At 45.6% G+C, this 22,370-nt stretch overlaps 1 long non-coding RNA gene across 1 annotated transcript in view; it reads left to right on the top strand.

The window, feature by feature from the left end:
* The window catches only part of LOC117796497, a 58,213-nt gene extending 36,794 nt beyond the window's left edge, over positions 1 to 21,419 (top strand). Inside the window, exon 3 of the long non-coding RNA XR_004621054.1 lies at positions 21,200 to 21,419. This is a non-coding gene — a long non-coding RNA (uncharacterized LOC117796497). The remainder of the gene's footprint in view (positions 1 to 21,199) is intronic.
* The last annotated feature ends 951 nt before the right edge of the window (positions 21,420 to 22,370 follow it).

Below are 22,370 nucleotides of genomic sequence, written 5' to 3'. Positions count from 1 at the left end.
AGTTCACTAGCGTTGTGCTGAAAATGAGGTTGGGTAGGAAAAGAGTTGTTCATCCTGCGGCCTGGCCCGCTGGCCAGGGGGATCCTGGGCAGGCTCCCTTGCTCAAGGTCAGTGGCAGGGTTTATCAGTTGTCTCATGGTGCACATGGCTGTGCTGGGGCCTTCTCGGTGATTCAGCCCCAGAAACTCCAGTGCCTGCCCAGGACATGGTCTTCTCTGCACATGTGCCCAGCCTGAGAGCTGATCATAGGACCTCTGTCATGTTACATCAAGTTCAGAACCATCCTCTGGCCCAGGAACGTTCCACAAAATGGTACCAAATTAGAGAGGCATGTGCCTCTCACCCACCGATGGCTGGTACAGGATTTGTGGAGCCCATGTCTATTCAATTGAGGAATAACGAAAAGCAGCTAAATTGCAAATACAAAGGCAGGAACAGGATCTTGGAAGGGGCTCATTCAGGGCAGAGGCTCCAAAGCTTAAGCTCTTCTAACTTCACAGTAAATTATGTCTGCTGCCTGCCATGGGCTGTCAGCAGAGGGCAATTAGGCTATTGTTCCAAACTTACCCTTCAGGCATAGTCACAGCAACCAGGGACAATGGCCCCTGGTGGCCTGACCGGGCTTTTGCCCCCCCCCCCCCCAACTAAAGCTGCTCCTAGAATCTCTGTTACAGGGGGCAAGACAAAGAACGCATGTGTCCCAAGTCCCTCAAGTGCAAATCATGCCCCCATGATGACAGTTCTCTTTCAGCTTTGCCTCCCTCAGGGCCTAGCAGAGTACCTGGCACCCAGCCAGCGTATGGCTGCATGCAAGCTCAAGTAAAAAATTAAATTGAAGGAGAAACCCAGATCCCCAAGTAGGATTGAAATTCCCAGACTAGTTTCAAAGGGGAGGTGGAATTTCCCCCCTATTCCCAGGAGACAAGGTGTATTCTTGCTTGCTTGGGATGGGATAATAAATCTCTCCTTGTCTGTCAGGGATGGGAGTTTCTCTGGGGTGGTCTCCGGGGCCACCAAGGAGCCCATAGGCCTGGACCCCTTGGCAGATTGGGATTATTTTCTCTAGGGAAGTTGGTGTCAGAGGGACCTGTAGACTTCATCCTGCTTGCAACCCTTCGCCCCAACCAGCTTATCCTTGACTTTTTGCTAAGGTTAGCAGGGGAGTCCCCGCTCTGCTGAGTTCCTCCTGATTGTACGTGGACCAGATGTGTTCACCGAGGGAGGAGGGAAGATGAAGGACTCTGCCTTAGCCTGTGAGCTGACAGAGCTGTGCGCCGGGCAGCACTGGGTGCCCAGTGTGGATGGAAGCATCTCTGCAGGGTGAGGTTTGGGCTGGTAGATCAGAAGAGTGATCCCCACTGAGGGGGGAAGACAAGTGTGCACAGCACACTGACCTAGTGAGATACTGTGCCGGAAAAAATGGGTTCTGTGGCCAAGTAGGTTTGGGAAGCAGCACACTGCATCGTTCACCTAGAAATTTGTTAGCGTATGTTAGTGCATGAAAGTCTAAGAAGCCTTGCAGTTGAACAAGCAAACAAAAAGAAGTTTAATTTTTGTCCATTATTTCCCATATGTCCTTGGTCACAAAACCCTTGCTCATGTGATGCCTGGGTGTCACTTGGGAGGTGTCATGGGTGACCCTGGAGCTGAGTACCTAGCGGCTGAGGAAGAAAGTGCTTGATGGACAGAGGGACAGGCTGGGGTGTGGCATGCCTCCGTGCTCTGTAACTCTGACCTGCTGTCCAAGGTGTGGGTCTTTGGAGGAAATTTTGGGAGGAAGTGGGAAAGAGGGTGTAAAAAAAATCCCCAGGAAACAATGCATGCCTTGCATGGGCAAGAGAATTGGGGGAAATAGAGGCTCACTCTGTGATGTTAAGAAAAAGTGGTCGATGGGGAGACTGAGAACTAGTTAAGATCTGCTATTATGGTAGGTGTTGCTAGAATAGATGTTATGATTAGTGTATTAATGATACACCTGAATTTTACTATTATTACTTATTATGTTATTACCATGAATGGTAATACTAACATTTAGCTAATGCTTATGGTCTACAAAGTGATTTAAATCTCCTTTGGTCCTCAGAAAACCTCTGTGCATTGTACGATGGGCCTTAATAGTTTTCACACTGTGGATGTGCTAAGTTATGAGTCAGTCGTTCAAATACCATTAGATGCCAGTGACTCAGAACTGGGGCTGTAAGTTTTGGGCGCCTTTAGGAGGAACCAGCAATTCTGTGGTTCCTTGACTACCCTTTCTGGGGAGAAGATCAGCAGGAGAGACCAGGGCCTCTGGATTCCTTTGGAAGCATCAGAGGAAAGGCTCCCCCGATGCCTGTTGCTTGGCCCGCGTACTGCCCAGAGCCGGTGCTAAAAGGACTGTGGGAGTTCATACCCCATGAGGGTTCACCTGGCAGCCTGAAGAGTTGAGGATGGCTGGAGGAGAGGGAGGGAAGCCAGAAAGGCATCTCCCTTTCCCTGTGTTTACCTCTTTGGTCCCTAGACCAGTAGAAGGGGTGAGCAAAGCTCTTGCCTTTGTGGGCTTTTCTAAAGGCTTTGGATAATAGGCACAAATACTTCCCCTAATTATATCTCAAGCTTTTCCAAAAATTGGAAAGCCTGATTGAAAAGAGAGAAGCCCGGCTCCATTTTAAAGCTGTTTTGAGATTCACACAGGGTTGTTCTGGGATTCTGAGAACGTAAGGGGATGAGCTGATTCCAGGGATTGTAGATGCAGGTGGATGTAGGCCAAGGAAGGGGTTCCACATCTAATCCCACCCCAGCCTTGGGTCATGTGCAGATCTTGAAGCCAACCTGGGAAAGCCGCAGCTGCAAAGATAATGGATATGGTCCAAAGTCCTGGATAACCCCAGGGACCAATGGGTCTAATCCATGGGCCACCTGGTGTGCATTTGAAACCTTGGAGAGAGTGGGATGTGGTCTCAAAGCAGAGCAGAGGGGCAAGCCTGAAGGAAGCCGAGGAAGATTTAGAACACAGAGAAGCTGAAAGCAGAGTACTTCGGGACAGTGGTCTGCAGCCTGTCAAGGTGTGGGATTATGCTGAGTGGGGAGTTAGTTGGTGGGGGAGGTACCCAGAGCCAAGAAATGGCTGCTGAGGGAGAAAAGTAGCTGAGCATGCTCAGAAGAGGACAGATAGTAATATTAGAGGGGACCACAGGGCAAGGACCTGTAGGCTGATGATGAGACAGAAAGCATTAGGCAAGCAGACAGAGCTTGGGCGGGGGTGAGGAGCACGGGGGGTTGTCTTTGGCACAGTGCTGGTGGCTTTGAACTGTAGAGGATTGGTTGGTATTATGGTGAGGGTAGTTGAGGGTAGAGGTGTGGACAGAATCAGGAAGCAAGTTCAATGTGCAATGAGAGAGCCTCGAGGAGAGCCCTTTTCAGGCAAGAGAAGGCTCACAGGGTCACCTGTGGGCAGTGGTTTGGCGTCCCTTCACCACACACCCTGGAGCTGGTGATGTGACTGCATTTTCTAGACCACACTCTAGAAGTCCATTTGACGTAGGCCCACATCAACTGCTCAGGCCAGAGAGCAGTCAGAGTAAGAAAACTCTGTAAGTGGTCCGGGTGTCCTGCCTGAGGGGCTCTGTGCCAGTCAGCTCCCAGGTCAAGCTCCAGCCTTCCCCTTGTCGGTCCTGACAGCCCAGCTCCTCTTCCAGAGAACCGTGCTGCCCTGGGCCTTGCAGGTCCAAGGGCGATCTTACAAGGACACTCGTTATGCCCATGCCTTCTCAGCTGGCTTGCTTCTCATACCAGGCCCACCTGCCCAGATCTCCCTCTCCTAACTGCACCATCTGCCTGCCTTGCTAAGAAAAGTTACCCACAATGTGAAAATCAGGCAAAGGAGAAATGCGTGTCCTTCCAATGTCATGCTGGAGTTTGATCCAAAAGGCCCTTCCAGGGATTATTCAGTGATCCTGACCTTTGCTTGAATCACCATTTGCTATTGATCAGGACCTATATTCACTGAAGTTTCTTGGAGGTTTATGTCAGATAGAGACACAAATGACTTCTGTCTGGTAGAACAGATAATACCAAAGGATATGGTTATGGAGAGACTAAACCAGTTTTGAAGATCTAACCTAGTAGCTATCTCATCCCCCATGCATACTTCATATGCTCCTTGAACTGGCTTGTCTATCTGCCTGTTCCTTCATGAATGAGTAAAATAAATCTTTGACATGTTTACTCTGTTTTTATGCATTCGTGGTTTTAACATTTTGGAAATTTGGCAGCTTTAGAGATTGCCCTTCATAAAGACCCGAAAAGGTTCACTTGCCCACGAAGTGCCCAGTGTGCTGCTTAGGCCCAGGAGTGGCCTTTCCCGGTTCCCAGGGTGAGTCTCCAGGGATTACTGATCACATGAACTAACGTCACTTCTGTGTAATGTTTAAAATTGAGAGAAGTGTAGAATTCTGTGTTCATTAATTTGTATTATAGTTCTGACAATTTTTATATCAGCTATTACTGTATTCTTTCTATATTAATGGCGTAAATATAATTCTTAAAATCCTTAGTTAAAATTAAAGCCTTGGATTAATATTAAACCAAAGTTTTATTGTATTTTAAATACAATAACCTGTTGAAACACTGAACCAACTACATTTTAGAAATGTTATGTTCTTTTTACCAGGATATAATTAGACAAAATAATGAGGCAACCAAGGTCATACCTGGGACATCATCTTTAAAAATAAATTTTATTGAATCAGATATTACATGTATGTGTGTATATGTATATATGTTTTTTCAGTTTGCACTAAGTCTTGAAAACTATGTAATCAGTTCTCTATGTGTATACATATTTTTGCTTGTTTTTATGCATTACAGAGAAGCTCTTCCTTTGGGTTTTATTATCAAACAATTCAGTGGCATTAAGTGTATTCACATTACGTATGTTAAGTGTCCTGGATGCCCAGCACATGCCTACATTTTGTGTCGGTTTGTGCTTTACCTTCAGTGTACATTTTTTTTATTGTCGTAAAATGTAATACCATTTTAACCCCCCTTTTCTTTTTTTTGAGAGAGTGTGTGTGTGAGCAGGGAGGGGGGCAGAGGGAGAGGGAGAGAGAATCTTTTTTTTTTCTTAATATTTTATTTATGTATTTGAGAGAGACAGAGATAGAGAGAACACAAGTGGAGAAGGAGAAGCAGATCCCAGCTGAGCAGGGAGTCCAATGCGGGGCTCAATCCCAGGACCCTGGGATTACTACCTGAGCCGAAGGCTGAGGCTTAACCAACTGAGCCACCCAGTCGCCCCAGGGGGAGAGAATCTTAAGCGGGCTTCAGACTCAGCACAGAGCCCAGGGTGGGGTTCTGTCCTGTGACCCCGAAATCATGACCCAAGCTGAAATCAAGAGTCAGACGCTTAACCAATAGTCACCCAGGTGCCCCCATTTTAACCATTTTAAAGGTATAATTTAGGGGCATGAAGTCCATTCACATTCATTTGCAACCATTAGCACTATTCATCTTCAGAACTTTTTCATCATCCCAGACAAAAGCCCAGTCTCCATTGTACACTACCTCTCCTTGCTCATTGTCCCCGTCCCTGAAAACCACTGTCCTACTTTCTGTTTCTCTGAATTTCACTACTCTAGATGCCTCAAGTAAGTGGTGTCATACCGTATTTGTCCTTTGTGACTGGCTTATTTCACTCAGCATAATGTCCTCTAGGGTTAGCCATGTTGTAGTGTGTGTCACAATTTAATCCCCTTTTAAGGCCAAATAATAATTCATTGTGTGTATGTATCATATTTTGTGTGCCCATTCAGCTGTTGATGGACTCTTGGGTTGTTTCCACTTTTTGGCTATAATTGTGAATAATGCTATGAACATGGGTGTATAAATACCTGTTTGAGTCCCTGTTTTCACGTCTTTTGTGCATAGACCCAGAAGGAAGACTTGCTGGATGACACGGTAGTTCTGTTTAATGTTTTGAGGAACGCTATGCTGTGTCCACGGCAGCCACACCGTCGTACCTTTCCTCCAGTGATGCACAAGGGCACAAGGGCTCCCCTTCCCTTACCAACGCATCTTAGCTTCTTCTTTTTTTTTTTTTAAGCTGTAATTGGGGGTAAAGTAGTATCTAATTGTGGTTTGTTTGTTTTTTTAAAGATTTTATTTATTTCAATGAGAGAGAGCATGCGTGCACACAAGCACAAGCAGGGGGAGGGGCGGAGGGAGAGGAAGAAGCAGACTCCCCGCTGAGCAGAGAGCCCGAGAGCCTGAAGCTGTTCCAGGCTTGATTCCAGGATCCTGAGATCATGACCTGAGCCAAAGGCAGATGCTTAACCGACTAAGCCACCCAGGCGCCCCACTAATTGTGGTTTTAATTTGCATTTCCCAAATGACAGTCATCTTGAGCATCTTTTCAGGGGCGTATTGGCCATTTGTTTATCTTCCTTGGGGAAAAGTCTATTTAAGTTCTTCGCCCCCTCATTGTTTTTTCTCTTCCTTTCTATCTGTCTTTAGCACTTAGTACAGTACGCTGTGCTTTTACAATTGAAATGAAGTGTTTGAATTGTTTTCTGTGACCCTTCCGGAAAAATTCTTTTAGTGAGTTTTTCTTTCCTTCTCACGATAATATAGTTATTTGCATAGGTTCATTAAGAAGCTTTTTTTTTTAACCTGAATATAATTAGAAAAAATAATTATATAACCAAGGTTATACCTGGAATGTCATCCTTACAAATAAATTTTATATAATCAGATATGCCAAACTTGCCATAAAAGGAGAATAGCTGTGCTTCCCATGTGGGACTAACACTCATAAAACCTTTCTAGGAAACTCATCTGGAATCTGTTCTATAGCTTGCAGGGTCCCCACTTCCTGGCAGCCAGGAACCTTCATACATTGTGGGGACCGAGGCGGGGGCGGGGGGGAGGGAGAGAGAGAGAGAAGAATTCACTCAAATGTGTAGCTACTGCATGTGAAACCAGTGGAGATGAATTTCTTAGGTATGTTTTCCTAGCGTGGAATAGAAGAGCCAATTTAAAAAAAAAAAAACAAAAACCTCCCAAAACAAAACAGAGAAAACACTACGAAATAATTGAGGTTGTAGAGGCCATTGAAAATGCAACCCAGATTCCTTATGAAGTTGCCAACATTTCGTGTCATTCTAGGACTGTGTTTGCTGATCATACTCAATGAAGCTTATATATTTAATTGACCCCTCTTTCTATGTAAATTAAGACAAAAACACAGGGAGAGCAAAAATTATTCTTGGGGATTATTTATGATCACCAGCTCTATCCAAAATTTGGGAATGAGGAAAATGAGCTATTAGCGCAGCTAACAGGCCCACCCAAGGATTATTTATTGATGGGGTTTCCCCGTTGTTTGGCTTATTGACTGGGTCCCAAACTCCCTGAAGCAATGTATTAACTTTTAAAGTTTTTCCTGATATAAATAGAAATTATTTCACTATAGTAGAAACGAAAACTCCACATGTTGATCTTTTGCCCTGTAGGACATGAACCACTTTTGAAGCTAACCTAGCAGTCTTATTCTGAAACTCTTTCTTCAGTTCTAAAAAAAACCCCGTTTCTCAAATATTCCTTGAACCAGCTTTGACTGTCCTCCAGATTCCTCATTAATTAATTAAATAAAGCTTTGACACAAGTTTATTCTAGACTTTTGAAAATTATATTTCTCTGTCTCTTACTTCGGGCCCAGAGCCATCTCTTTCTCTGTCATTCTGACAGTTCCAGCAGGCTTGTCTCTTCCAGAATCTATGCAGTTTGTGCATTTCCTTTATCTACCTGGACAGAGGATTACTGGGGTTTGTGTGTGGCTTGCATCAGTTTCCATGTTTACTCATCCTCAACTCACAGAACGTTAGTGCTCAATGGAATCCCTACCTCCATCAGTTATAAAAAGGAAACTGAGGCTGGAGACGAGTAAGTGGATTAGGTAAATATGATGTAAGTACTGTAATTTACTGTCTGGCCATGTATTGACATAATACCTCTTCCTATCTATGTACCTTTTTGCGTGTGTCTGCATCTAAATTATAAGTTCCGAGACCACAGGGACCATATGTATGATTTTTTTTCCCCTGCATCTTTGATGCTTCCCCAGAGGTGAATGAGGGTCTTGTAAGTGCTTTTTGATGGGGGTGAAACAAAGGAAGACATGTTTCTGGAAGCAGACATTCTGGAAATTGCCAGAGAAAGCTGTTCGGAGGTCAGAGGGTGGCTATTCTTCTGTCTGAAACTGCTTTAAAGAAATCCCCTCCCTGGGGGAATGATTCAGCACATCCCTGCCTTTGAGCTCCATCCAGATGCTTCCCTGAGGCGCTGCGTGGAGAGGTATTATCAGTGTCACTACCTATGAAGATTTTTGCTTGGAGCAACAATTTTTGTTAGTTTTGGCAGATATATCTAGAGAATGGCCAAGAAAGGATGTGACATGAGTTCAGCAATTTAATTCTGAAAACCCCGTGGTTTCAGTGCTGGTCATTTCTTGTTAGAGCTTTGTTTTTCCTCTTTGGTCATAACAACTGGACTTCCAGGGGAATATTTCTTCTTACAAATTAAGGAAATTTTCTGAGCCAAATTTCAGGTCTTTCCTGATTTAAAGAAAAAACAATGAAAGGACAGTGGGCTTGGCTTTGAATAGCAGCCAGGGACACTACACAAGACGATGACTATTATTACACTTCCTAACAAAGCAATGCTATTTTCAAATAATAAATTTTTCTTTTGTTATAGAGGAAAATCTAGTACTTTTAATGTAGACTCTACTTGGAGGTTCTCATAAATAATTTTAACTTTTAGAGGAGATGGAAATGGTTCAGTGCAGGGATTAGATTGCTTTTTAAAGCAAATTTGGAATCAAAGCTGGAGATGCACATACAATGGCACTTGACCCTGTCCTCCTCCAAGAGGCTTCCTGGTATAATGAACTTGACCCAGTTATCCTTGACTGCTGGCCACTGATGACCTCAGGGACATTACCGCCTGAGCCTCAGCTCCCTCTTTGGTCAGATGCGGTAATCAAACCAAACTCAGTGCAATGTTGTGAGGATAAATTAAATAGCTAATTAAGTAAATTAGCTATAATAATAGCTAATATTTTTGAGAGCTTAGTATGGGTTGGGCACTGTGTTAAGGCCTGAACACATATTCTCTCATTTAATCCTTACAACATCTTGCAAGGAAGCAACTATTTTTCTTCACCCTCTTACAGATGGGGAGACTGAAGTTAAAGTATAGAGAGGTTACATTTCTCAAGGTCTCACAGCTAGTAAGTGTTGGGACCCGTGGTCAAATCCGGGCAGTCTGGCTTTTGGACTGGTGCCTGAACTCAGTATGCTATGTTCTCTGCCCAGATGATGTAGGTGGAAGTACCTAACATGATGTTTGGCACATAGTATCCAGTTAATTTTCATTGCATCTGAACAATTCCAACTGCAAACCTAGCATTTCTCTACATATAGCCCGGAGATCTTAGCAGCTCAATGCCAGTGATACCTGTGCTATTAACACGGTCAATGAAAAAGATCTTCATAGAAGTATGTGTCATTAACAAAATGTCATGTTGTCCTAAGATAAAGTCACAATAAACTTTCAAGTAATAGAACTACTTCCTGGGCATCAGATAGCACCCCTTGCTGGTAACTTGATCTCAACTTCTCTTTTCCTTCTTCTGCTACCACACATTTAATTAACAGAATGTTCTCAGTGAAGATCTGTCTTCAATCATTTTTGAGTAGCCCTTTGGCTGTTTAGAAATGTAATTGGCCTTCCTTTATCTTCCATTTATCTTTGTCCCCTATGGACAGGATATCAAGCCAAGTCAGCCTTGAGAGGAAAAATAAGATAAGCCATGGCCAATGGGAAGCTTACATTTTAGTGATGTAGTTACAAGCCTATGCATAGCATTTAATGTGCTAGAATATGCCTCCTTCCTAACTTACATAGGCTTACCTGCTCTGTGGGGCTCCTACAGCGTGTGGCTCATCCTCCAAGGAAGAAGCTCTTTGACTGCAGTCAGATGTCTTTTAGTCAGTTTCTTCTCTCCAAGGACACTGGCTCTTTTCTCTTGGGACTTAATGGAAAGCTAACAAAAAGATTCATTGTCTTTAAATGGATCTGCATTATCCGTAATGGAGAAGCCACTACTATTTTTTGGGTCATTGTTATCTACAATGTGCAGGGCATTTCAGATACAATAATAATGAGACAAAGCTCCTGCCCTGGAGAAACCTGCAGTCTGGGGCAGGAATCCAAAAAGTATGGACCATGAGCTCAGTCTAGCCCTCCATCGGCTTTTATAAATGAAGTTTTCTTAGAACTCAGTCACACCCATTCATTGAGGATGGTCTGCGGCTCTTTTCACACTACCACAGCAGGGTTAAGCAGTTACAACAGAGATTGAATGGCCCCCAAAGCCTCGCGAGTTTATTATCTGGCCTTCCACGGAAGGTTGCCTGACTCTTGAGAAATGGTTTTGTCCGTCTTCTCCCCCAGCTTTTGTCACTTGAACTAGTGCAGGTTTAGGCGTGAGGGACAGGTCACGGGAATAAGGAATATTTAGTATGGCTTTCTGCTTTCTGAATGTTTATAGTTGTTGAAAGCTCTTTATCTTGAGGGACACTTTTTCAGATTATTTGGAGACCCCATTTCTCTCAACCCCACTCCCCGTCCCCATTCCATACCTGAGTGGATATTTCCCTGGGTTAGCTGGTCATTTACTCTTTCTGCCACACTTAGAATGAGGTCTACACACCCCGCCGGAAGCCTTTAGTAACTGCCCTAAGCTGACATCATTGGCTTACTCTTGCTCGTGGCCCACATCAGGCCCACGGAAGCCTCCTATTTTATCTGTCCCACCAAGTTCTAGACATGCAGGCTGATCCCAGGCCTCCACCTCTGTTCCGATATATATAGCTAAGTAAATCTGTTTTGGAAAAATGTCTGTTTTAATTCTTTGCCAATTTTTAAACTGGGTTATGTGCCTTTTTATTGTTGGGTCATAGCTCTTCGTACATGGTGGATACAAGTCTCTTATCAGATGTATGATGTGCAAATACGTTCTCCTACTCTGTAGGTTGCCTTTTTACTTTCTTTATTCCATGAAGGACAGAAATTTTACATTTTGATAAAGGCCAATTTCTTTATTTTTCTTGTGTCACTTGTACTTTTGTTATTATATCTAAGAAACCATTGCTTAATCCAAGATCACAGAGATTTACATTTATGCTTTCTTCTAAAAGTCCCATAATTTAGGTCTGTGATCCATTTTGAGTCCATTTTTGTACTCTGCTGCACTGTGTGTCTCCTTTATTTTGCACTTGTCCAGTTGCACTATAATTTCTGGTACACATGAGTCCTGAATATCCTAACCTCGGAGTACATTAATTAATATGGACCATCAAGAGTATTCTAAGCTTAAGTAAATTTGGGGAAGTCTGTACAGTAAATTCCCCTTTTGAAGTTCACAGCACATATTTGCCCGTGAAAGGCTCTCAGCAGACAACAGTAAAGAACCCTGTTTTGTTCCATTTAATCTCATCTTACAAATACCACAGTCTAGTGGATGCTGTGATATACCTTTTCAGGAATGAAGGACTCATTGCCCCAACTGCTGGGAGTGCCTGGAGCACCCCTTCCACCTCGGCTGTTGGCCCCCTTTGGAGATTTGCTCAGCTGAAGAGAGCTACCTTGTTCGAGGTGATGCTCCCTTCTGGGAATGGACCACATCCAGAAACTGATTGACATGGAGGTAGACAGGCCTGGTTGTCTTGCCCCCAACTCAGGCCAGCTTCGGAGAGCCATCTCCTCTTCAGAACCTTGCATCATCAGCCGAGGCTGCCCCTAAGACTGCGCGGCAGCTCACCTCCTCCCTGTGTCATATTGCTTCTGCCCCTTCCCTTCCCAGGGGTTGATCTTCAGAGCATGCCCTAAGAATCCTCTTCACCCACCACTGCATCTGAGCAGGTGCTGCTAGGAGAACCCAGCCTGTAACAAAAAGAATTTCCCAAACATACTGGAATATGGAATATTAGCTTGGATGAAACACCTGTCTTCCAGAGAAGTATTCACAGAACACAGATTTGGGACATGTAGTATAGCAGAGGCAAGACTTGCAGCCAGAAGACCTGACGTGGGTTCAGACTTGTCTGCTGCCTGGCTGGTTAATCTGATCAAGCTACCATTCTGGAGGAACTTCAGTATATCATCAATAAATTGAGCCTGCTAAAATCTACCCCAGCAGAGTGTGAGCTTGCCGAGTACAGGCTTAGGTGATCCATCCAAAAGAGCTCCGTGCGGCAGGGATTTTTATCTGTTTTATGGACGACTAGATCTCAATGCCCAGAATTATGTCTGGCACAAAGTAAGCATTTGATAGATATTTGAATTAACTAAGTAAATAACACACAGAAATCCTCTGAAAATTTTATTGAGGTATGTTTTCATTTCATATATTTGGATAGGTCACAGTCATTTGTAAGAAGCAATAAATATAGATTAGGAAAGATTTACTAGCTGACCTTTCCTATACTGATTGGGAAGCCATAAAAAATACTGGACCATTACTGCTGAGCTATCTTGGGCAGTGTCCCCCAAACCTTTAAGTACAACCACCAATTTATTTTGCTGACCTTTCCTGTAATTTGTGGTGTAGGTCATAGTCTCAAGCAAATACGCTAAAAAGTCACTTACATTGAATATGGTATGAGATTAAAGCAAGCTTCATCAAGTCCCACTAAAATAAATCTTGAAGGTTTATTAATTTAAATTGTAAAACCTCTTGACCCTTACTGAGAAGAATCAAAGTGTCATACCATTTGTGCCTCTTGTAGCATGAACAGGACAAAGACATACAACTTAATTTAGCACATCCCAAGGCTTATGTTGCTAGAAGCAATTTCCTACTGATAGGGACATTGGAGAGCAAGAGTGAATAAAGTTCCCCAAAGCTGCATTGTTTGGGTTGGAGATTCTGTACGCATGATCACGCTGAAAGACCTAGTGTCTTCCCATGGGAAGATTTCAGCTAACACGCAGCAACAGGAGCGCTAGCCCCCCTTCTGGACTCGGGAAAAGTTTTGAGACATTGCTTTTGCCTCTTGGGCATAATCTAGTGGGAGAGAAACACACCATCATAAACTCCAAAGAAGACGAACAAGGAGAGATCTGATCAGGTAGAAAAAGAGCGCACAGCTTGCTGCTCATTGCAGCTGGCACTTGGAAGACACTCTGAAGGTATGACCTGGACTGTGTCTTGAAGACTACATATAATTTCGGATGGACGGGGACGTGAGGGAAGGAGGGCACTCCAGGAAGGAAAGTCCAAACCTGGAAAGCAATCAAGACTGGGTATAGCGTGCCAAAGGCTAAGGTGGTAGGCCATGAGGATGAAAACAGACTGTGGTGGGGATTAAAGACTTAAACTCTTTGCTACACACAGCTGATCACGGAGTCAGACACGATCTCTGCAGTTCTCATGTTGTATCCCATGGCCAGAGTCTTCAACCACTTTTTAAAATAACTTGAGGACAAATGTAAAATCATGTAGAAACAGCTTATCTGAAGATCGGGCTCTGGCATACTTGCGTCTCGGGAATAAAACCTTGAATGCTGAAACAAATGAAAATGAAAGAGGGGAAGAGAGAGGAAGAAGAGGGAGGAGGAGGAAGAGAGAAAAGAGGCAGAGCAGAAAGGCCTCCAGGAATCAGTAAAACCCTATTACAAAGCATGGGTTTAGGAGTCCAACAACGTAGGTTCAAGTTCTCACCTGTGACTTATTAATGACGGGACCTCCTCAAATCTGATTCCTCCTATGCAAAATGGGCATCGCAGCAGCGCCTGCCCTGGAGGGAGACTGGATATAGAAATACTCTCGCAGCACTTTGTGTGGTGGCTGGTCAGTCTGTGTTCCCTGCTCACTAAAGCTTCCGAACTGGGGCTGCCTCCTGGCACAGAAGTTCATGGCTTTTCTCAAAAGACAAGTTCTTATTTTGTTACTCAGAGCCTACTCGCTCTACTAAAAAAAAGGTTTTTCCTCCCCTTGCTTGTGTGGTCTTGGCATACAAAGTCAGGGATGCAGAGATTGTCACGGGAAGGGTCTGCAGACATCATAAATGATTGCCGAGAGACCTATAAAGGAGGGAGAGAGCCAGCAATGCAGACATGCATCTGCGGAATGTACTGGGCACACTTGGCTGTGTTGTACATAGTTGATGCATGTAACACTGTCTCTGAGTCGGTATGAAAAGCTGAATGTCTTCATCCAATCCAAGTACCTTCCATATTCAAAGAATTAGGAATGATGTAGGGATGGTACAGATAAATAAGACACTTGTGTTTTTTTCTGTCAAATTTATTTATTTATTATTATTTTTTATAATAATGTTTTTTTATTATGTTATTCACCATACAGTACATCCCCGGTTTCCGATGTAAAGTTCGATGATTCATTAGTTGCATATAACACCCAGTGCACCATGCAATACGTGCCCTCCATACTACCCATCACCAGCCTATCCCATTCCCCCACCCCCCTCCCATCTGAAGCCCTCAGTCTGTGTGAAAGGAATAAAGAAAGGGGGGGTAATCAGAAGGGGGAATGAAGCATGAGACACTCTGGACTCTAAGACAATTGTTTTAATGGAGCTCACAAGTTAGAAAATCTGTAATAACAGCTTGGAAATTTCGCACCCAAAATAGTTAAGATGAGCAAAAAATTTTAGACATCTGAAAAAAGAAGCGCTTGTGGGGGGGAGGTGTAGACAGCTTATTTCCCAGCGGTGTTTGATAACAAGATTAGAGAATACGCTGTGCTAAGTGCAGAGCAAGTGTGTGCGAATTGCCTGCCAATTGAATTGGTTTTGCTTTGCTTTGCTTTTGCACAGCGAAGTATGTAAAAGTACCACTCTCTCTCTCTGTTGGTAACTCATCTTCATCCCAGAGAACTATTCCTCCTCCCCCATCCCCTGCTCCAGCAATGGACATGCCGTCCTGCATCATCAGGCTGGACATCTGGAGCCACCTTCCAATCTCCCCTTCACCTCAGCCCCTGCATCCAGGGTCTTCGTGGTCTGCAGACGCCTTCTCTAACATTTTGGGCATGTGTCCCCTTGTCTTTCTACCTACTTTCACTGCATCAGGGAATTCTTTTCACCCTAGTGATTGCAGTGGCCTTGCAGACAGCAGCTGTGCCCCCATTCCCCTCCAAACCCAGCCCACCCTACGCCCTATGTAAGAAGTGAGGCCTGCCCAAGATCATCATGCCTGTACTGAAGAAGACACTGCTTTGGAAGTGTCTTTCTTGAGTTCTATGGGATATCCAAACTTGAATTTTAATGAGGTTGAGAAAAGAAGAATAAGAAATATCCCAAAACGTCCTCACAATGGAGGGGTCCAGGATGACCACTCAAGTAGTCCTGCCCAAAGGACAGACCTTGGAAGCACAATGTCACATGTTCATAGCCCATATAGGAACATCTTTCTGTTCCATTTTGCATTTTCCTACAATTCCTTGAGGGCAGGGACCATATTTGCTTATTTACCACTGGATCACCAACCTCTGGCACTATTCCCGCCACATAGTAAGCACTTAATAAATAATTTATGAAGGAATGAATGAGTGTTGAATGAAGAGCTACTTGGTCAGTGATATATTACTGTAAAGTATTTAGTCAGCGCTTTATTGTTGGAGATTTAAGTGTTCTTTTTTCTCCTTTGAACAATGCCACAGTGAAAAGCCTTTATCAGTTAAGGATTGTACTCATCTAAAAACCTGGTTCCAGTAGCTTAAACATACAGGCTTTATTCCCTTCTGTAAAGGAACCCAGACATGGACAGCTCTGTGAAGTCATTAGGGACAGTCTCCCTCCACCCTCCCTGTGCAGTGCAGCTTCCATCCACAGCGTTGTAAGAGCTGCTGGAGTGCCAAACATTTACAGCAAAATTTCCACACAGGAAGCAGAATCCCCAAATTGATTGTGTTTCAAAGGTTACTAAAAAAGATCGGGTGTTATTCAACAATAGCCAGATACAAGGGTTAGCCAAACTTTTGAAATTTTTCATTTGTTCTGTCTTTCCAGTAAGTTCCAAAACAAAAAAAAATGTCTTTTCAACAGACCAAATTTTACCACTCTGTAGTAACTACTATGTCAGTATCACAAGATGTAAACTCCACGAACAGCCAGTCTGCAGCGTGGAAAAGACAGGAGACAGGCCACTTCCATTGCTTACAGCAGCATTCCAGTGGGTGCGTTCACGGTGTCTGTAGAGTTGACATCGTTCTATGGGAAGGAACATCTCGTTTATGTCCTGAAGGATGAAGCAGTTCCGCTTTGTTGTCAGTGTCTCAGATGCCCTTTGATCTCCACGTGGAACGGCTTCTGCCTTACTGACCTTCTCCAAGTTTCCACAAGGTGTCTGTTCAGTGGACTAGTGGGTTCTGTTCTTCTGAGGTGTCCCAAGGGTGCTCCAGGCCAGAGCATGCCGGGCTTAGGAACATCATTCACTCTTCCTGAGGGACTGCTCCCTGCTCTGGGCTGTACAGTTGTGAAGCCTCTAGCCAGTGAGAGTCAGGCTTCTACTGGAACAGCTAATTGTGGTTAATTCCTGGCCAGTAGAGGATAATTTTTTTCTCTGTGGTTTTTGGTTTTGTCTTTGTTTCTCTAATAAAACTCTGGTAGCAGTGAATAAACCCTTTGGGGGGATGGTGTTCTGTCCTTCTCTTCCTCACATCACCCAACAAGAAGGAAAAAGAACTGCAGGGGGAATGGAAGGTTTAGGAAGACATTTACTTTTTCAAAAGTTTCTAAAGTGGACTACAAATCAGCCTAACTGATTCCAGTTGTGGGGTGATGCGAGTCTAGGCTTGGATATTCTCCGCCAAGCAGACCGGGCAAACTTTTAGCCAAGTCTCCATATGGTTGGTGTTCAATACATAGTTTTTGATGGATTGACTGAGTTCTCTTGTGCCAGATCAAGCAGTTTCCAAAGTGAAAAAAATAAGTATGGCTTTCTTTTCCTGTGTTAAAGAGTACAATGTGTGCGATATTCCATAGGTCCCTGGGACTTGCCTGAATATCTTCCAGTGTAATCAAATCATTGATTGGTCCATGCTTAGAAAATGTAGTAGGAAAGCAAAAAATGTAATTTTTTGGACTGGATTCTCATGCGCTAATTACTTGCCCTGAATCCCATGGATTCTCCTGTTTCCTTGATATCTGTAACCCTCTTTATCCAGAAAGGAGGTCCTTACCCTCCCAAATGAACATCTATCTCCTATAAGTCAGTGCTTTTAAAAGAAACCATATAAGCAGAAATGGAATGTATTGAAAGTGTACTGAGTGGCTGAAAGAATTGGAAAATCTGAGAACCAGGCTCTGAGACTTCATTGCTACAAAAAACAAAAAAAAACAAAAAATAAAACAAAAAAATACTTTGTTGTGGTGGAAGAATCACCATGTCTCTTGCTGGTCTGGAGCCACCATCTTGCTCTACCCTCCCATCTGGCATCACTGCTTGTCTGCCCCTGGAATCTTGCTCACCTACCCTCACCTCCAGTGGGAGTAGTTGCCTGGGCCCCTGTTCTTTGCAGAACCAGTTCTATCTACAAGGACCGGTGTGGAGAGTGTCTGAAGGGTGAAAACAAGGTCATATGCCCACACTCTTCGTGAACACGTGAAGACATGCTGTTGTCCAGGTTCCTACTACTCAAAGTCTTGTACACAAAGGAAAACATAAATCAGGCATTGTCTGCCTCCCCTGAAGACTCAAGGCTGGGGATTCTCTTCACGCAGGAGGGGCTCAGATGCAAAGTTGCCAAGAAGAATCGCAAATGTCCACACTCCTTAACCAGATGCCATAGCACTGTGTTTTTGTGCCCATTTTCTTCTTTGGTCTGTTAACTCCTACAGGAAGCAATAAGGTGTGCCGGGAGAGGAGGCTACAGACCAGCTGGAAACAGGGAGTATTGTGATGGAGGCTGAGGAAGAAAAGAGAGGATGANGTGGTCCACACTCCTTAACCAGATGCCATAGCACTGTGTTTTTGTGCCCATTTTCTTCTTTGGTCTGTTAACTCCTACAGGAAGCAATAAGGTGTGCCCAGGGAGAGGAGGCTACAGACCAGCTGGAAACAGGGAGTATTGTGATGGAGGCTGAGGAAGAAAAGAGAGGATGATATAATTTCCCCACAGCACCCTGCCAGTTTACTTTCCAATTCAAGCATGGAAGGTACTCCAGCATCCACTGTGTGCCTCATGTGGCAAGAAATGGACCCTCATTTTATGCAGACATTGATACCCTGGTTGGGAAAAATGAGACCGTCTCTCAAATCAGTTGGAGAAAGAGAGAGGACTGTGCCTCCAACGTGGGTGCCAACCTCTGGGGGGATCTTGTTAGATGTGCAGATTTGGGGTGGGGGCTGGGATTCTGCATCTCTAACAAGCTCCCAGGTGGTGCTGAGGCTGGAATCTCTAGAAGAGCAGGGCACAGGAGCACCACATCATGAGTGCCAAGTGGGAGAACATTTAGGTAGATCATGGTATCATGGAGATTCTCCAAGGGGAATTCCCTCAGGTTCAGGCATTGAGAGTGGAGAGACTTAGCTAAGCTTTGATTCGGGGGCAAGAGTTGATTAGGCAGAGAGTAGAGGAATGCCCGTGTTGGGCCCGTCTGTGTGTTATACCAAGGGTGACCGACCAGCTGTCCCACTTTGCCTGGGACTGTCCTGGCTGTAGCTCGGAAGGCCTTGTGACCTGGGAGCAAGTGTCCTACTTCTGTGATGTTTGCCCAGTAACACCCAGCCAGAGGCTGACCATAACTACGTGCTGTTTGCTCGACAGGTTGGCCAAGTTTACACTTCATGAAGGTTAAAGTCATGGGGAGTCTGTTTCATTTCTGGTCTTAGTAATGGCTTGGAAAGGAAGCAGCAGAGCTTTAGATAAGGCAATCCTGTTTTTCTTTATACTATTGTGATATCAGTCTTCACATCACAGTGTTATGGTAGTATTTCTTGAGTAGGGCCTTGCTTTCATTACTCAGAAAATTCTAAATTTCTGTGCGTATATCCTAACACAGTATATGAAATGTCAGAAGCACGGTGGGGAGCCCCCAGAAACGCACGTCTTAGTACTTCTGGAACCACATCACTTCATTTCAGCAAATCAGGTGGACCGTTTCATTGCTCAGTTTCTCTGTCAACCACAGCCATGGACATGCTGTCGAGTCCCCTGGGTCGCAGCCTTGCCCTTCACCCAGACCTTAGACCATCCTTACAGCTGATGCTTTTCCCAAAGAAAGCGTTCATTTGCTTTGATTTGCTTCCTCCTTAGCCACAAGCATGGTGACAAGTTTCCAGATAAGAAGTGCTCCATTTTGCATGTCACCTGGTGAGCCAGAGAGATGCTCAGAGAGTTCTCTGCCTAGGGACCCCAAGCAAAGGCCAATCAGGAGGAACTGCTGCTTTTCAGGGAGCAAATCCTCCAGCCAGCGGATAACCAGATAACCCTGTGCAGCCTGCGCATAGCTTGCGGGAGGCGCCAGGTCACCTGAGCAAATACAGCCAGGTGCTGGCCCTGCCAAGCCTTCTGCTCCTGCTGGCTCTGCAAGCTGCTCTGGCTGGAGAGCTGGAAACTGCGGTTTGAGAGCACAGATCCCTCTCTGGTTCCCCTCCTCTCCCCCCTCCCTCCTTCTCCCCCTCCCCTCCTCCTCCCCTTCTCACCCCCTCCTCTTTGTGCTTCTCCTCATCTTCCTCCTTCCCTCCCCTCCTCTTTATCTCCTCTTTCCTCCAAGCCCTTCCTGCCCCTTTCCTTCCTCCCCGCATCTCTCTCCTTCCTCTCTCTACCTCTCACTCCATACACACCTCTCTCTTTCCATTTTTCTCCTCCAGGGCTTTAAACTGTCATTATCTTTTGCAAGATTGCCCCTAGGAGCTGAGTAGCCTGTTCCCTTCTGTGCATTTCCTTTGCCCTGAAGCAAGGCTACACCAAGTGCTAACCTGCAACCGGAGAGGGTGTCTGCAACTCAAGCAAGTGCCAAAAATCACTGTGTTTCCCACAGGATCTGATTGTAACACTAATCCCGTAGTTAATTGGAGTTCCCTCACTGGACTTAACTCCCCCCTCCCCCCACTTTGGGAAGTCACCCAAGCAATTTTTGCTTATTTTAAGATGATGGTGGGCAAGATTAGGGAATAAGCTGGGGGGTAAAGAAAGTACTTGTTTTGGGGGAGACGCTGTGCTCTGGGGGAGCTGAATGTTATGGAGTTTGGGTGCCTGTGAAACTCAGCACTACAAGGGTTAGCACTTCAGCTCTGTTCAGGGCCCTGTCTTGCCCTGGATTCCTCCTCATATTGGAACCTGGGCTCTGATGCTTTCTCACCAGAGCCCTGCTGGGAGCAGCCGCACGTGCAGAGACCTCCCTAGCCAGGCCAGCCAGGCCCTGTGTCCAGGGCCCACCAGCGGCCGGAGGGACTGGGGGCGGATGAACGGGCTCAGTGTGGACATGAGCAGTGTGTCGGAGACGGGCTAGCTCCAGGTGGTTTTCTTCCCACGTGGAAGCTCCAAGTTTCTGCTGAGGTTTGTAAACAGTGTACTTAAAGTCAGCTTTCTGTCTGATCTTGTTGGAAGACACCCTCCCTTTCTCTCTGGGGCCACTTTCATCTTTGTGACTAACTGGGCTTGGGTCCCTAACCTTCCTGTAAGAGGGGTTGCTTTGCCTTCTACCACCAGCTTGCAGTTTGTGGTGGTGGTGATGGTGAAAGGCCCCAGGGAAGCGGGGCCCTGGGCCTGTGGGGGAGTCCCACACTGCGGGGGAGGGCAGCAGGCCCTGGCTTGGAAATCTCTGGGTGAGGGTTTAGAATCTGGCAGCTATCTTGAAGTCTTGCCTGGGACACTCTGCCAAAGCCGTCCCGCACGGTCCTGATGCCACAGGCAGATCTTAAAGGATGTGGGGCGCGGCACAGGCTTGGAGTATCACGGGGCTGTGAGGCCGGACAGCGCAGGGCTCCTGTCTTCGCGCTACCTAACTGTATGGCCTTGGTCCACGTGGGCACCTCTCCTTGGCCCCCACTGTTTCCTTCATTCCTAGCTGGAGGATCATATCTCTTTCTGGAGAGCGGTTGTGACGGCGGAGAGTCTGTTCAGTGTCTGACCTAGTGGCTAGCATGCAGGTGCAGTTAAGTTCTCAATAACTGATGCTTTGTGTAGAAAACAGGAGCAAGCGAGCACCAGGAAGCAGGAAGGGGAGAAGACTGGCCAAAACAGCAGCGGAAGAGATAAAGGAGTTGAGCCTTGGCCTCTGGTAAAATGTCTGTCGTGTGAAGGAGCCACAGCAGAAGACAGCTGTTTTTTGGAGCCTCCGGGGCATAAGCAGGGCTGCGGTGATGCTGATGCCAGTAGGATTCGGGTGGCCTGAATTGTGGAAAGGTCTCGGAGCCCTTGCAGGAGTGATGCCAACCACCTCCTGGATACGGGGTTTGTAGCCAAGCTTCTCTTTTCTTTCTCCAAGACAAATTTTGCTCGGTTTGGAACTTGGAGCTCATGGTTGGGAATGACAGGGTTCTCGAAACATTTTTCTTTCCTTACATGGAGGGTTCGTTCCCACCTCTACCCACAGGCTCCCCTGGAAGTGTCTGGCCCTCTTGGAATTTCTCATAACAATTCCAGCTATCCCAGCTGTCACTTGCAAGCACCACTATTTTCGCTCATGAGGGTCCGAACGCCTGGGGTCCTCTCACTTGGAGTCATGCCCCATGCTAGGTACAGAGCTGTAACCAGCTGAGTCAGGGATGGGGGTGGGTGGAGGGCTGGAGCCTGCCCCCTGCCGTCTGCACCCGCTCCTGCTCCCACGTGCCAAGGTGGCTTCGGGGCTTTGAGGTAGCTTGGACAGGGGAGAGTTTGCCTTCGCAATTTCTGGCCCATTAATAAAGTCACTCTACTCTCTTCCTCTTTGTCTCTCTCAGTGTTGCTTTTTTCAACTCATTTCAATCAGTAAGGCTGAGTTTTAAGTCTACACATTTATTTCCTTGCACTTTTCCTTATGGGTCCATGCTTGTGGCTTGGAGAAGACAAGCCCTTATAGAGCCCTGTCTGCAGGCCCTGTGCCTCGTGAGGACCTCATTGGGAAGCGAGGTGAAGGGGGTGTGTGGGTGTGGCCACGTGTTCATGGTCTTTCCTTCCCCTTTCCCTTCGGAAATGTTCTAATTTTGCACCTCCTTACAATGAACACAGAGGAGGGCGTGGCAGGCACACATAGACACACCCTACATGTCTTCTCTGGAAAATTTCAAACACAGCACTGCTATTTTTAAAAGGCACGTGGAGCTGTGCTCTAGTTGAACAATGCAGAGAGCTATTTGTGCCTAGTCCCAGCTTAACA

The sequence above is a fragment of the Ailuropoda melanoleuca genome, chromosome 15, assembly GCF_002007445.2.
Source record: "Ailuropoda melanoleuca isolate Jingjing chromosome 15, ASM200744v2, whole genome shotgun sequence".
Taxonomy (NCBI): Eukaryota; Metazoa; Chordata; class Mammalia; order Carnivora; family Ursidae; genus Ailuropoda; species Ailuropoda melanoleuca.
The sequence above is the reverse complement of the archived record's forward strand: the minus strand, read 5'-3'. Positions and strand labels throughout refer to the sequence as shown.